We start from the raw sequence: 16,662 nt of genomic DNA, 5'->3' as shown, positions 1-16,662 counted from the left end.
CCACCAGTCGCTGATGATTGGGCCATTCAAGCTTTCACCCAGAGACTCAATGTTCGAAGCTCGGTGGCTTCATAACAATTAAGCAAAGTCTGATAGAATATCCGCCTATTACTTGGGCCGATGTGCATAAATGGTATCAATCAAAAATTAGAGTTGAAGATGACCAACTTGGGCCCCCTTCGGGGTCTGTTTATCCCGTCAGAACCATTGACGGAGTCAACAGAGATATCGACCGTGAACCAAGGTCAAATGGGGATCGGTATCAACCTTACAATAGAGATCGAAGAAGCAGTAGGCCCGGGCAGAATTCTATGCAAAGTGAAAGGAGAATTGATCGAGGTTAGAGCAACCAGGGACTCATGAGAAAGAACGATTTCGACAGGCCTATCGGGCCTAAGAAAGCATTGAGGTTATCAGAATATAACTTTAACGTCGATGCAGCCGTTATTGTATCAGCTATTGGATGCATCAAAGGTACCAAATGGCCTTGACCCCTACAATCTGATCCTACCCAAAGGGATCCTAACCAGATGTGAAAATATCATGGCACTCACGGCCATAGAATAGAGGATTGCCGACAGTTAGGAGAGGAAGTAGTCCGGCTATTTAACAACGGGCACCTTCGAGAATTTCTCAGCGAGCCAAGAACCATTTTAGGATTAGTGATTTTAATAAACAAACTGAACAAGAAGAACCTCAACACATCGTTAACATGATCATTGGTAGGGTCGATGTCCCTCAAGGGCTGATGTTTAAATGTACCAGGGTATCTATCACAAGGGAAAAACGTACTCGAGATTATATACCGAAAGGAACCTTGTTGACGAGGACGCAGAAGGGATCGTGCAGCCCCACAACGATGCATTGATAATATCTGTACTCATAAATAAATCTTGAGTTAAGTGTGTGTTAATTGATCTAGGTAGCTCGGCTAACATCATCCGATCGATGGTCATAGAACAGCTCGGTCTACAAGATCAAATCGTGCCGGCAGTCTGAGTTCTAAACGGATTCAAAATGGCATGTGAAACCACTAAGTGAGAGATAACATTACCAGTGAATGCCGTTAGGACCATCCAAGAAACAAAGTTTTATGTGATCGAAGGAGACATTAGGTACAACGCCCTGTTCGGGAGGCCATGGATTCACAACATAAGGGCAGTGCCCTTAACTTTCCACCAAGTGTTAAAATTCCCAACATCTGGAGAGATTAAAATAGTCTACGGGGAGGAGCTAGCCGCAAAGGAAATGTTTGTAGTCGGAGAGATGATTTTAATATCCGCACTTACAACGACAAAAGGTCCAAGTTCGTCCACAAAGCAAGAAGATAAATAGCAATTACTAACACCAGCTCGGATCCAACCAAAGAAGCAGGGGACTGGTAAAGACGATGACTACGGGGTTCCTAGGTCTTTTATAACCCCCGATAATTCTGACACCACTAAATCGATGGTTGAAGAGCTGGAACAGATCATATTAATCGAGCATCTACCGATCGAAAGGTATACCTAGGCACGGGGTTAAGTCCCGAGCTCAGAGAAAAACTCATTCAATTTCTTATAGCTAACATAGATTGTTTTGCTTGGTCCCACCTTGATATGGCAGGGATCCCGCCGGAGATAACCACTTACAAGCTAAGCCTGGACCCAAAATTCCACCCGGTCAAGTAGAAGAGGAGACCCCTGTCTGAGGTCAAACATGCTTTCATCAAGGATGACATATCTACACTCCTTAAAATAGGGTCCATTCGGGAGGTTAAATACCCGAATTGGTTAGCAAACGTAGTGGTAGTCCCTAAAAGGGGAATAAATTAAGGATGTGTATACACTACAAAAAAACTGGAATTAGCTATGAACGTTGTCGCTAATCTATCGCTAAAAAGCTCGTAGCTAGAAGAATCTTTTGACAATTCGTCGCGAATCCATCACTAAATGAGATTAGCGACGGATTTTTCTGTTAGCTACAGAATTTGTCCGTCACTAAAACCTGTTTTTTTAGTAGTGATAGATTATAAGGATTTGAATAAGGCATGTCCAAAGATTCCTTCCTTTTGCCCAACATCAATCGCATGATCGATGCCACGGCTAACACGAGATCCTCAGTTTTCTCAACACCTACTCCAAGTACAACCAAATACGGATGAACCCAGATGATTGGAAAAAAAACCCTTCATGACTAAGTACGACACATACTGCTATAACGTTTAAAAATGCTGCTGCTACCTATCAACGCCTAGTAAACCAGATGTTCGAAGAACAAATAGAAAAATCAATTGAAGTTTATATTGACGATATGTAAGTTAAGCCCCTGCGAGCAGAAGACCATTTAAAACATTTGCAGAAAACCTTCAGCATATTATATGAAGCTGAACCCGGAGAAATGTGCGTTTGGAGTCGGATCAAATTCCTCATGTCACGCCCCAACCTTGGGAGGCGTGGCTGGCACCCGGTGCCGCACTGGACCGAGCGAACCACTCTGAAACTCATTCATTCCTTTTGTAACTATCATGGGCCAACATGGCCACAACTCGTAGTGTACAATTGTAAGTGGACAACATTGTATCATTGAACCATTTTTCTTAAAACATGAATACATATGGGTCGTCAAAGCCTCTAACATATATACAAAATGAACCTTTGTCTACAAAACCTGTAAGATTATTTGACATCAAATGGGACAGGGTACCGGCCTACTCATAAGTCTGTAGCAAAATTCTGACATGATAACTCATAGACTCAGTTGCACCCCGAATGAGGTGGAGTCTTACCGATTCTTCGGTGAATGCCAATCTCGTCTACTATGAGGGCTCGTCAAACTGATTGTCTATACCTGCAGGCATGAATGCGGCATCTCTAAGCAAAAGGGATATCAGTAGAATAATGTACCGAGTATGTAAGGCACATAAATAAGTACATAAAAGACATGGAAGAAATATAGAGTAAATGACTCAACCTGTAAGTCTGGATAACTTTGTAAATCATGAAATATTTATAGTGTCGTGCATATGAGTATGAATGTCATGTCGTGCATAGGTACATATGTTCATAACATCATCACGCCTCTGAGGGTATTCCATCATATTATCTCGGCCAATGTTGGCAAATCATCAACGTGTACTAGCAGATCAGGTGGTGGTGTGCATATAACACCATAACCTTTCTCATATCCTATATACATATATATTCATATATAATGCCATAACATCATCACACCTCTTAGGGCATCCCATCATATAATTTCGGCCACTGTGGGCAAATCATCAACGTATACCAGCTGATCAGGTGGTGGTGCATATATAACGCCATAACTTTTCCCATATCCCATATATACATGTATGTATATACGCGTATATAACTCCATCTGGTCATGGGTCAATGTGCATGTATAAATGCATGAAATGCGTATGAAATACATTAATAAAATCTCTCGGTACGTCATAAGACCATTATACCTCTGATTAATATCATAAAATAAACTTTACCAACTTACGTATTTTTGAGGCCCATGAACAGATGATAGAATAATATGATACATGGGAAATCAAGAACATAAGCATCTCTAATATTTTTATGAATAAAGTCGTTTATGGAAGTTGTGTATTTCCTTGTTTCGTCGTTCGTCTCGGATAGATCATGACGAAAAGAAAGAAGGGATAGCCTTAATATACCTGAGTCGAATCTCTTGACACTCCCTCTAACACACGTTAGTTGCGACAAAACACGTGACGACAAGATCGGAGTAGGAAAAAATCCGTATGATATTCTTGAGAAAGATTACACTGTACCTCCTTATAATTGCAAAATCTCATGTTGCTTTGAATTGTTGAAGATCTTATCTTGCTTATGAACTGAAATCCTATTAAACATCTGGAAATGATCAAAGTGATCATGGCGAACTCAATATCACTTTAGGCCGTTAGGGGAATATGCTTTAGAATATTAACCCGACACATGGCAACAAGGAAAAAGTTGTTTCCATCTCTGGCACACAAGAATTTCCATCTCGTTTCCCATTAATGGCAACTGCATAATCAATATAGTAATCTGAACCTTCTTTTTCAGCATCGTCCTTTCCATTTGGAATAGCAAAGACAATGTTCTTTCTGGTAAGGCTTCCATTATTACCGGCTACAAATTGGAAAATATGTTCCCGTCCACTTCAACTATGGGATTAGCCACTTTAATCTTTTGAAAAGCCATTTCTTGTAAAGAATTGAGATTAAGAACTGAAAGTTCTGGTGATATATGATAAGTATGGAAATAAAGGGGTATAAGTAATGGAGTTTGGTAAATAAAGCTTCGTCGGCCAGAGAAGTTTGAATTGTAGTTGGGAAATTGAGTACTTCTTAGACATGTTGAAAGATCTAACAAACAAAGAAGCAACTTGAAAGCCATTAGTAGTTTGATTGGTACCGTGGACATGGAAACAGAAGCTACTCCACCCAACATCACAAATCTCTAACCTTGCCACCTAAGACAATGATCTAAGAGTCATAATTCATGGGTGGCTTAATGCCACGTGGATAGTTATCCCTTTTTAACAATAAACCACCAATTATCTTAATTAAGTGTTAATCTCCACTAAAATTAATAATTATCCGATTATCCATATAATTAAAAATTATCTCAACTTACTTAAAATACTACTCACTTTTAATACACTTTATACACCTTACTATAATATATTTTACTATCGTGGTCATGTGGTACCATATAAAATTAATGCATACATTATTATTTTATTAAAATATCTAAGTTAAAAAAGTACATATTTTCTTAACTTCTAATTTTCCTAATCTCATATAAAGAGTAAAAAATTCCGTACACTTAATTCTTAAAATGGTAAAAAGATAACCTTCTTTTCTTGTGAATTTTTTTTTATATATCTTTACAATAAAGAAAATCTCATAATATATTCGAAAGTAGTAATATTAATAACTATATAAAATCATATTTTTCAAACTTTTTACAAAAACTTTCCACTCACTATAAATACCATATCAAAATGTATCTAACGGTATCAAGGTTGTTTTACCAACTTTATTACAATATTTACTGAATTTTATGCATTTTATAAACACTTCTTGGTTCAGTTTACACAATTACTTATCAAGGATTGATGCAATCATGCATATAGTAAATCACGTGTATGGCTTAGAGCTGGCATGAGGGTAAGGAGGTTGCCAAATAAAATTGAGACTTTCATAATAAATTTCTATTTTTATTATTTTGCTAACATCGGGATATGAACAACGTAGGATCTATTTTTGAAAGTCTCAATCGATAAGAGGTCTTTTATTCAAGTTACTATACTTCCTCTGTCTCATATTAACAGTCGTGGTTACTAAAAATAGTGTCTCAAATCCTCTGTAGAAAAGTACGGGATGTAACACCTCGGATTCATTGTATCCAACAGAGGGATCAAGATCAACCCCGACAAGATCAAAGCCATCAAAGATATCACGGTTATGGACAACATGAAGGTCGTGCAAAGATTAACCGGACGCATAGCCGCCCTAGGGCGATTCATTTTGAGGTCATCCGATAAGAGCCACCGATTCTTCTCACTACTGAGAAAGAAGAATAACTTTTCATGGACCCTGGAGTGCCAACGAGCCTTGGAGGAGCTCAAACGGTATCTGTCGAGCCCACCCCTGCTTCACACATCGAAGACAGACGAATAACTATACCTATACTTGGTGGTATCAAAGATAGAGGTAAGGGGAGTCCTGGTCCGGGAAGAGCAAGGTATGCAATTTCCAATTTACTATGCTAGTAGGACTCCAGGTGAAGCCGAAACTAGGTACCATCACCTAGAAAATTGGTGCTCGCTTTGCTAAGTGCCTCTAGGAAGCTGAAACCATATTTTCAGGATCCTCCTATATATGTTGTGGCTACTTACCCATTGCGAAACATAATTCATAAACGCGAGCTCTTGGGGCATTTGGCCATATGTACGATATTGAATATCGACCCCAAACAACCATTAAATCTCATATTTTGGAAGATTTCGTCGCCAACTTTACGCCAGCCCTAATACCCAAGGTCGAAAGAGAGTTGCTAGTGAACTCAAGGACGTCTTCGGGAATATGAACCCACTTTATGGACGGTGCTTCGAACGCAAAAGGGTCCGAACTTGGTATCATATTGAAGCCTCCAACAGGCAATGTAATTAGATAATCTATTAAGACTGTGAAATTGACTAACAATGAAGCTGAATATGAGGCCATGATTGCCGGTCTCGAACTAGCCAAAAGTTTGGGGGCGGAGGTGATCGAAGCTAAGTTCGACTCCCTCCTTATAGTAAATCAAGTTAATAGGACATTCAAGGTTAGAGAAGAACGGATGCAAAGGTATCTGGACAAGTTGCAGGTGACATTACATTGGTTCAAGGAGCGGACTTTGCAATACGTACCTCGGGATCAAAACAACGAGGTTATGCCTTTGCTAACTTAGGATCGTCGGTCGAGGACAACGAGTTCAACTCGGGGGCAGTCGTACAACTCATGAGATCAGTAGTAGAAGAAGGCCATGCCGAGATAAACTCAACAAGCGTAACTTGGGATTGGAGAAACAAATATATAGAATATTTGAAGGATGGAAAATTGCCCTCGAATCCGAAGGAATCAAGGGCCCTGCGTACAAAGGCAGCCCGGTTTAGCTTGTCCGAAGATGGAACCCTGTTCAGAAGAACGTTTGATGGCGCACTAGCGATATGTCTAGGGTCAGGAGATACCGAGTACGTTCTGAGGGAAGTTCACAAGGGTACGTGTGAAAATCATTCAGGCGCCGAATCATTGGTTCGAAAGGTAATCAGAGTTGGCTACTACTGGATCGACATGGAAAAGGATGCGAAGGAGTTCGTACGTAAATGTGATGAATACGAAAGACATGCTCTGATGATTCACCAACCCGGGGAGCTGCTGTATTCAGTTTTGTCACCATGACCGTTCACGAAGTGGGAATGGACATTGTTGGCCCTCTTCCATAGGCACCCAGTAAGGCTCAAATTATTATGTTTATGACTGACTATTTTTCTAAGTGGGTAGAAGCCCAAGCATACGAGAAGGTCAAAGAGAATGAAGTCATTGATTTCATTTGGTACTACATCATATGCTAGTTTGGAATGCCATCCGAGATCGCATACGACTGTCACACCTCCTTTTTCACCTACACCCCGAAAAAAGGTATATGTAAAGAGAGTTTTTCTAATTAAAGGACAATCGAAACGGGATTTATTTTAAGAAATTCAGAGTCGCCACTTGGGAGATTTATGGTGTCCCAAGTCACCGATTGAATCCCGAATCGAGGAAAATATGACTCTGTTTAACAGTCCACGAACCAAAAATCCGAGTAAGGAATTCTGTTAACCCGGGAGAAGGTGTTAGGCATTCCTGAATTCTTTTGTTCTAGCACGGTCGCTCAACTGTCATATTCAGCTTATTTATCTGATTTTAATACATGTTGAACCTATGTGCCAATTTTAGCTTTCAATCGCTTTATTCAATTATTTTTAGAGAAAATTGAACGTCGTTTAAAACGTGTCTTTGGATTGCGTCACATGAAATGCACCCGCAATCCTGAACACATTTTATTCAACATTTTTGGGATTTGATTTGGGTCACATAAAATGCACACATGAGTTTAAGAAGGTAAATTATTAAAAGCGCACCTAAAGTGACTAATACGTTATTATCTTTGGGGAGGGCTGTGAAATTCGCTAAACGCCCATCTCGAATTCTAAGTATTTTATTATAGACATTTAAGAAGACTCCGCAATTTATGCATTTTTGTTTAGCAGGGCTCACCTCATTTATTATTTAAAAGCCAACTTAAAGCAAACTACAATTTTCTACTTAGTTTATCTCTAATAATAACAAAAAAAGCCCTAATTAATTAGTATTGTTCAAGAACTAATATACTTACGTCCTTAACTTTTATTCAAAATTTCAGTAATTCCCTTGGGCTTCAAGCTCAGCCCAGTAAGAATAAGACACAGTCAAAACTCAAGTTGGGCTTCAGACAGACTTCATTCATGCCCACCCTTGACATTCAGGCTTATTAACTTGCAAATGATGGAGCTATTTCACATTTATTCAAATCAACACTTGACATACTCATATGCTCATCTCAATAAAATTCAAAACAGCTAGACGTCTAAACCGACTGGATTGGATTTATATTCTAAAATTCAGATTTTTCTTATCTATTTACCTACTAGTGAACTTCTGGATATTACTAAAGGCAAAACAAACTGGGAAACGTGAATTGAATTTTAACAAAAATAGTCATGAATATAAACCTCAGATGAGCAGGCTAAGCAACTTAATTACGAGATTTTACTTACACTAACACGAACAGGTTAATAGCCTAACTTCACACTTTATTCACATCTAATCATCATACAGCTAAACTAAACTACTTAATGAAACGCAGATGTTGATATGAGTAACTAATCTACTGATCTTAGCTACTGCAATACAAAGTTGTTTGAGACGTCTCTTCAGCTTGAAATTAAAATTAATGTGGATATCATACGCTGATCTCAAAATCAATTGCAACACCCAAACTATTTCTGATTTTTTTTATTTTTTAAAACAAAACCATTAAACTAAAGCAAGTTCTAAGCTATACTAAGGCTACAACTGGATAACCACAAATTAACAGTCCCAAACAGTCCAATTAGGTACAAATTACGCAGTCCGAGTTTCATGTGAATATAAATCCAATTAGACTACACTACACAGTTACATATCATTAATATCTACTTAACTACAGATGTATAGTCGTCCAAACATGCATCATCCAGTAAACAAATGTCTGAGTACTTTCATTTCATGTTCATCTCAAAGCTACATCAATTTGAGTTCAAGTGTGCACCTGGAAATGAAAGAAGGAAGCAGAAAAATGAGGTATCAGCAGTAACCAACAGCAGTAGTAGTATTCAACACCTGAAAATGAACCAACAGACTAATTTTGAAACCAAGGGATGTGATACGATAGTCAGACCCTAATTTCAATCTTAGTGAATCAGCAGACCTCAAACCCGACTCGACTTAAACCCTTTTTATTATCAGCTAACCAGGAATTGCTTCCATACTAGAAGAAAACTTCAGAAAATACCAAATGACTCAATGAAACAGTGTATTTTTCTGAAATTCTGCAATCGTTTTTGATTTTTTTTCTGTATCTATTTCTGTGTATCTCTCTTCCTATATCTCTCTTAGAATCCCTTCCAAGTTTTCTTAGCTCTCTGCCCCTGTATATTCAGTGTATCCAGAGTGTATATCGAGTGTATACCGCTCTCTCCGCCCCCTTCTTTTTTTTTCCTCTTCGAATTTCCTAGCCTTCTACCCTCTTTGAATATTATCCCTCTCTCAGAATCTCTTCCAAGTTTTCTTAGCTCTCTGCCCCTGTATATCCAATGTATCCAGAGTGTATATTGAGTGTATACCGCTCTCTCCGCCCCCTCTTTTTTTCTTCTCTAATCTGATTTTCAGCTCCCTTAAATGGGCATTCAATTAGTGCATTTTCCACTACCAATTCAACTTTTCATTTCTTTAATCATCCACTTAATTGTCCACTCAATTAGTGCTTTTAGTTAATTTGATAATGCAAATACTACCCTACCACTATTAGAAGTTTCTCAATTAGTAAATTGGCCCAACCAGATTTTCCTCTTCTTATTCTCAATGGATTTGGCTGAGTTTTGGTTTTGGACCTGGCTAAATTGGCCCAACCAGATTTTCCTCTTTTCCTTTTCAATTTTCTTTTCCTTTTTCTTTTCAACAATTAAAACTAAAATCCTAATTAATTATAAAACAACAAATTAACTTAAAAATACTAATTAATTCTAACTAATAATTATCACAAATATTTAAATGCCAAATTAAAAGAAAATCACACAATTTGACTAAAATTACAAAAATATGTTATATATATTATTATTTTTTTGAATTTTTATTTTTGTAAAACATCTAATTATTAATTAATTCCAAAAAATGTAAAAATCAAATCTCAAATGAAAATGCTATATTTTTGTATTTTTAATGCATTAACAAAATTAAACATGCACACAAATATATGCGAACAATCAGGGAAATCACACAATAATTCTTAAAAATAACACATAATTAAAGAAAAGACCTAATTTTGGGAATTCTTTTGGAGTAATTCGTATGAGGCAAAAAATCGCGTGCTCACAGCTGCCCCTCTTTGTCCGGAAACATGAAGAGTTTTCGTGCAAAGATAAGTGAGCGGATACGAGCGATTTTTGCCTGTTTGAATACTCCGTGGGGAAGCATTTTTGAAAGATTTGACCGAACCTTTGCTTCAAAGGTTTCCTACATATCCTTGGCTATAAAGGAATCAGGTCAATGTAGTTCGGGAAGTTTTGGTAGCTGAGACTACCATGAAGCTGCGGTTTTGCTGTTACTGCTGTTGCTGCTGCTGATACTGCCTATTGACCTCCTTATTACACCATGACAAAAATTAAGAAGCTAGACTAAGCTATAATCTATGCTATACAAAGATTTATTTCCAAACTTGATCTTGTGACTGATGTTGCCTTGTCGATTTGTGCTTCCTCCGCTGTTTCTTTACTTCTGGCTCGACTTGTGGTCTTCTTTCTGATTTCTGCTGGGGATTTTTGTTGTAACCCTCCGCTTTACTGACTTCAAACTTCAATTTATTCCTCTGTTATATGGGCAGGCTCCCAGCTTCAAAACTTGAAAAATGTAAAGACTGAAATGTATTCCCTGCTCTCCAGGCGAGCTCTTGACTGCTAAACTTGAACTTCTTCTCCCTGTTCTCCAAGCGGGTACCTGATTGCTAGACTTGAAATGTATTCCTTGATCTCCAGGCGGGCTCCTAACTGCAAACTTGAAATGTATTCCCTGCTCTTCAGGCGGGCTCCTGAATTCAACCAAAATAGACGAAAACAAAGGAAATTTTTCTGCCCCAGTTTGGATATCTGGGAACATATGTAAGTGTAAAACGAATCACATTACTAAATATCAATAAGAACTTGAAAACTAAAACTTGAATTGTACTCTCTTGTTCTCCAGGCGAGCTCCTGACTGCTGAACTTGAATGTATTCCCTGCTCTCCAGGCAGGCTCCTGACTGCTAACTTTAAATGTATTCCCTGCTCTTCAGGCGGGCTCCTGACTGCTGAACTTGAATGTATTACTTGCTCTCCAGGTGGGCTCCTGACTGCTGCGCTTGAAAGTATTCCCTTCTCTCCAGGCGGGCTCCTGGCTTCAATGAAACAGATAAAACAAAGAAAACTTTCTGCCCCCGTTTGGAGGTTGGGCACATATGTGAGTGTTAAACTGAATCATATTACCAAATATTACTAAGAATTCGAAAGCTAGGTCCCATTATCCAGGGGGTCCTGACAATTCTTACCTAAACGACAATTTTAAATCTAAGTTATATCTTCTAAAGGTGTGACTTCCGCTAAATCTTGTTATCTAAGAGAGTCTTAAAGCTATCCCATCATCCAGGAGGGTCCTGAAAACTCCTAATTACATCCTATCTTAGACATGCAAACTTTGAAACCAACTTATATTCCCTGGGGTATATTCATGCTACTTATGATTGTTTTGATTTTTTTTTAAACTAGGTCCCATTTTTTTTACAGGAGGGTCCTGAAAATTTCCGACTAAATTTGGAAAAGGCGGAAAAAGATGGCGTTTCTGCTTGGGGAAAATGTTGAGGAAACAAAAAATCATAATCATTAATCTGGGAAAGAAGAGAAGTCAGAATCTTTGTTCTTATGGGGTAATGTCCAAAGGGTATCTCAAACATACAAACTTCAAAGTTCCACTTATAATCTTCTAGGGTGCACTCATGCCAAATTCCACTACTCATGATTATTTTGAATTTTAAACTAAGTCATATTTTCAGGAGGGTCCTGAGAATTTCCGCGATCAATTCTGCTTGGTACTTACTCTTCCTATGGATGATTTCCCAAAACAAATGCCATTTTTTCCCCTGTTTCAAATCAAAGAAAATTTCGCCAGTTTAAAACGTGGTGGTTCATCGTGGCATTCTTGCTGGAGGTGGTTTTCTCTTTGCCATTCTTTGCTTCGTCCAACTGCCTTGAACTGATCAAAAAGATTGTTTTGACCTTCTGACTAATCCTTAACTGCAAGATCCCCAACTGCTATTTTCCTCTCCTGACCTTTCTGCCTGAAACCGTACATCTCCCACGACATTACTGAACCATTCCACAGTTTTAACTTTTGCTTACGCCATAGGTCCCATTTTTCATCATATCATCTTTGGCATGTTCTAGCTGCATTTTGCTTTGTGCAATTCTGAAACTGGTAGTAAGCTTTGAAATTCCTTCTTACAAGGCTAAACTTGGTACAGCTTTAGAGAAGTAAAGTTAACAACAATGAAATGCAAGGATTTTGAGAATAAAGAAAAGAATCCAAATTTGGATAACTATTGGAGACAGGAAAAGGGACTTATCTGAGCGGAATCACCGGCACCAATGATCATGGTATGCATTTGGATTAATCAACCCAGTCTCCTTTCCAATTGTTTTACTTTGTTCTCCAAGATTTCCACAACCCAATTTTACTTTCTGCCAAATTACGGACCTCGTTCGACTTGCAGTGCCCTGAAGGATTTTCACCGATAAACCTCTCTTATTTGTTGATTCCTCAATTACTTGTCGCCTGATGGTGCCCGTAAAGGTTTTCACCAATAAGACTCTCTCATTTTTATTTTCTCTCAGCTTTCGTCGCCTCATGGTGCCCATGAGGGTTTTCACCAATAAGACTCTCTCATTTTTTGATTTTTCTTACTTAAACTGGAGTGTTGCCCCTGATATGAATTCTCTGTACATTGCTCGACTTGGCATCTCTCAGAGACTGATCGGAAGGTATTTCTTTGGACCATAATGTGAGCTTTTGGATGGGGTTAAAAAGAAAGGGTATCAAAGGCTCAAAGCAATTTCGACACGGGTTTAAAATTACAACTCTTGGAATCACATTTCTTATTACAAGTACAACTTCTGCCCCAGTTTCTTTCTTGGGGATCTTTGGATATTTTATTTTACTATGACCGATCCGGGAAGCTGCCTACGTATCCTTAACAGGAATCAGGTCAAACGTAGTTCACACGTGAATTTCCTTGTTGTTATACTTTTCACTTCTTTTCTCTTCTCTTTTTATTTTCTTTCTTTTTCTCTCTTTCTCGTTATTGATTCTAAAAGAGGGGTATGAAAGAAATAAATAAGGCTCAAATAGGGGGAACAAAGGGTGAAGTGTTTAGACAACAGAACAAATTGCCTTCGTCATTCCAATCTTCGAAATAATGCCAAATACAAACAATCAACAGTTATAACAAAGAAATCATACATAATATCTTTTTACTGCATCAGAATTAATAGCCATGTCTATGCATTTTCCTTCGATATCTGTTAAACATAGAGCGCCATTGGATAATACTCTGGTCACAATGAATGACCCTTGCCAATTCGGGGCGAACTTGCCTTCTGCTTCAATCTGATGTGGAAGAATACATTTCAACACCTGCTGGCCCACTTCAAACTTCCTGGGACGTACCTTTTTGTTGTATGCTCTTGCCATTCACTTTTGATACAACTGGCCATGACACACTGCTGCTAATCTTTTTTCATCAATCAAATTCAACTGCTCCAAACGGGTCTTGACCCACTTATTATCATCGATTTCAGCCTCAGCGACAATCCGAAGGGACAGGATTTCAACTTCCGCAGGTATCACTACTTCAGTTCCATATACCAACAAATAAGGAGTCGCACCTACTGAAGTACGGACAGTAGTGCGATAGCCCAGCAACGCAAACGGTAATTTTTCATGTCATTGCCTGGAACTTTCTACCATTTTCTGAAGTATCTTCTTTATGTTTTTGTTAGCGGCCTCAACTGCTCCATTCGCCTTGGGACGATATGGGGTAGAATTGCGATGTGTAATTTTAAACTGTTGGCATACCTCTTCCATCAATTTACTGTTAAGATTAGCACCATTATCCGTGATGATCACCTTTGGGATGCCGAATCGACAGATGATATTTGAGTGGACAAAATTGACCACTGCTTTCTTGGTCACTGATTTGAAAGTTTTGGCTTCAACCCACTTGGTGAAATAATCATTGGCTACCAGAATGAATCTATGCCCGTTGGATGCTGCTGGCTCAATTGGTCCAATGATATCCATGCCCCAAGCAACGAAGGTCCATGGTGCCAACATCGTGTGCAATTTCGATGGTGGAGAATGAATCAAATCTCCGTGTATCTGGCATTGATGACCTTTGTGCACAAAACTGATACAATCTCGCTCCATGGTGAGCCAATAATAACCTGCTCGGAGATCTTTCTTTTCTAGCACATACCCGCTCATATGTGGTCCGCAAACTCCTGAATGTACTTTGGACATGACAGCCGTAACTTGTCTAGCATTTATGCATCTTAACAATCCAAGGTCTGGTGTTCTTTTATACAAAACTCCTCCACTTAAGAATAATCCACTTGCCAGCTGTCGAATTGTTCTCTTCTGATCCCCCATGGCTTGCACTGGATATATCCCCATTCTAATGTACTCCTGGATATCATGAAACCACGGTTCGCCATCAAGTTCTTCTTCAATCATGTTGTAGTAATCATGCTGATCTCGTACTTGAATATGCAGAGGATCGACATAAGCTTTGTCTGGATGGTGCAACATTGATGCCAGGGTAGCCAAAGCATCGGCGGCCTCATTATGGACCCTCGGAATATGCCTGAACTCCACTGATCGAAACCGTTGACAAAGATCATGTAAACATTGTCGGTACGGTATGAGCTTCAAATCTCGTGTTTCCCATTCTCCTTGAATTTGGTGTACTAGAAGATCCGAGTCTCCCAAGACCAAGACTTCCTGGACATCCATGTCTACAGCTAGCCTTAAACCCAAAATGCATGCTTCGTACTCAGCCATATTGTTGGTACATTAGAAACGAAGTTGAGCTGTAACAGGATAGTGATGCCCTGCTTCAGAAATAAGCACGGCTCCTATCCCCACTCCTTTCATGTTAGCAGCCCCATCAAAGAAAAGTTTCCAACCTGGTTTTTCGGCCTGTTCTAGTTCATCGACATGCATCACTTCTTCATCGGGAAAATAAGTTCTCAATGGCTCGTAATCTTTATCGACCGGGTTTTTGGCCAAATGATCAGCCAATGCTTGGGCTTTCATCGCGGTCCGAGTCACATAGATGATGTCAAACTCTGTGAGCAATATCTGCCACTTCGCAAGTCTCCCTGTCGGTATAGGCTTCTGAAAGATATACTTCAATGGATCCAAGCGCGAAATGAGGTAAGTAGTGTAGGATGACAAATAATGTTTCAACTTCTGTTCCACCCAAGTTAGGGCGCAACATTTCCTTTCCAGGTGAGTGTATTTAACCTCATAGGCCGTGAACTTCTTGCTAAGATAGTAGATGGCCTGTTCTTTCCTGCCGGTGACGTCATGCTGCCCTAGTACACAGCCAAATGAATTTTCCAGGATAGTCAAGTAAAGAATCAAGGGTCTCCCTGGTTCTTGTAGTACCAGCACAGGAGGGTTAGACAAGTATCCCTTTATCTCGTCAAATGCTTCTTGACACTCATCGGTCCACTTGATTGCAACATCCTTTTTTAGCAACTTGAAAATAGGTTCGCAAGTTGTCGTGAGCTGAGCAATAAACCTGTTAATGTAGTTCAACCTTCCTAACAGACTCATCACTTCAGTCTTGTTTTTCGGATGTGGCAGTTCTTGTATCGCTTTGATCTTTAACGGGTCCAACTCGATGCCTCATTGGCTGACTATGAATCCCAACAGTTTTCCGGATGGGACACCAAATGCACACTTGGTGGGGTTAAGCTTAAGGTTGTACCTGCGAAGCCTCTGGAAGAACTTTCTCAAATCCCCGACGTGGTCGGCCTGATGCTTTGATTTTATGATCACATCATCCACGTATACCTCAATCTCCTTATGCATCATATCATGAAACACAGTAGTTATTGCCCTCATATAAGTTGCCCCAGTATTCTTCAACCCAAATGGCATTACCCGGTAGCAATAAGTTCCCCATGGCGTGATGAAGGCTGTCTTTTCTACATCTTCTTCATCCATTAGAATCTGATGATACCCGGCATAGCAATCCACAAAAGATCCAATCTTGCGCTTGGCACAATTATCGATCAAAATGTGAATATTGAGTAGTGGGAAGTTATCTTTCGGGCTTGCTTTGTTGAAATTGCGGTAATCAACACATACTCTGATCTTGCCATCCTTCTTCGGTACAGGCACGACATTAGCCAACCAAACAGGATATCGAGTGACCCGAATAACCTTCGCATCCAACTGCTTGGTAATTTCTTCTTTAATCTTCACACTCATATCAGTTTTGAATTTCCTCAACTTTTGCTTGACGGGAGGGAACACCAGATCAGTGGGCAATTTGTGGACCACTAAATCAGTGCTTAAACCCGGCATGTCGTCATATGACCACGCAAAAACATTTTTGTACTCGATGAGTGCTTTGATTAACTCCTCCCAGATTTTTGGCTCGAGGTGGACACTTATTTTAGTCTCTCGGACATTGTCTGTGTCCACTAAATTGATGTCTTCTGTGTCATTCAGGTTGGGTTT

The 16,662-nt window shown here is 39.3% G+C and overlaps 1 long non-coding RNA gene across 1 annotated transcript; it reads right to left on the bottom strand.

The window, feature by feature from the left end:
* Window positions 1-2,547: 2,547 nt before the first annotated feature.
* LOC138886922 (uncharacterized) lies at window positions 2,548-4,436 on the bottom strand. Its single transcript, XR_011405881.1, has 2 exons — window positions 3,668-4,436; window positions 2,548-2,829 (listed from the first exon to the last, which is right to left on the bottom strand). It is a non-coding gene; the product is annotated as an uncharacterized lncRNA (long non-coding RNA).
* Window positions 4,437-16,662: the final 12,226 nt, after the last annotated feature.

The sequence above is a fragment of the Nicotiana sylvestris genome, chromosome 3 (assembly GCF_000393655.2).
Source record: "Nicotiana sylvestris chromosome 3, ASM39365v2, whole genome shotgun sequence".
Lineage (NCBI taxonomy): Eukaryota > Viridiplantae > Streptophyta > Magnoliopsida > Solanales > Solanaceae > Nicotiana > Nicotiana sylvestris.
This window is presented reverse-complemented; position numbering and strand designations above follow the sequence as displayed.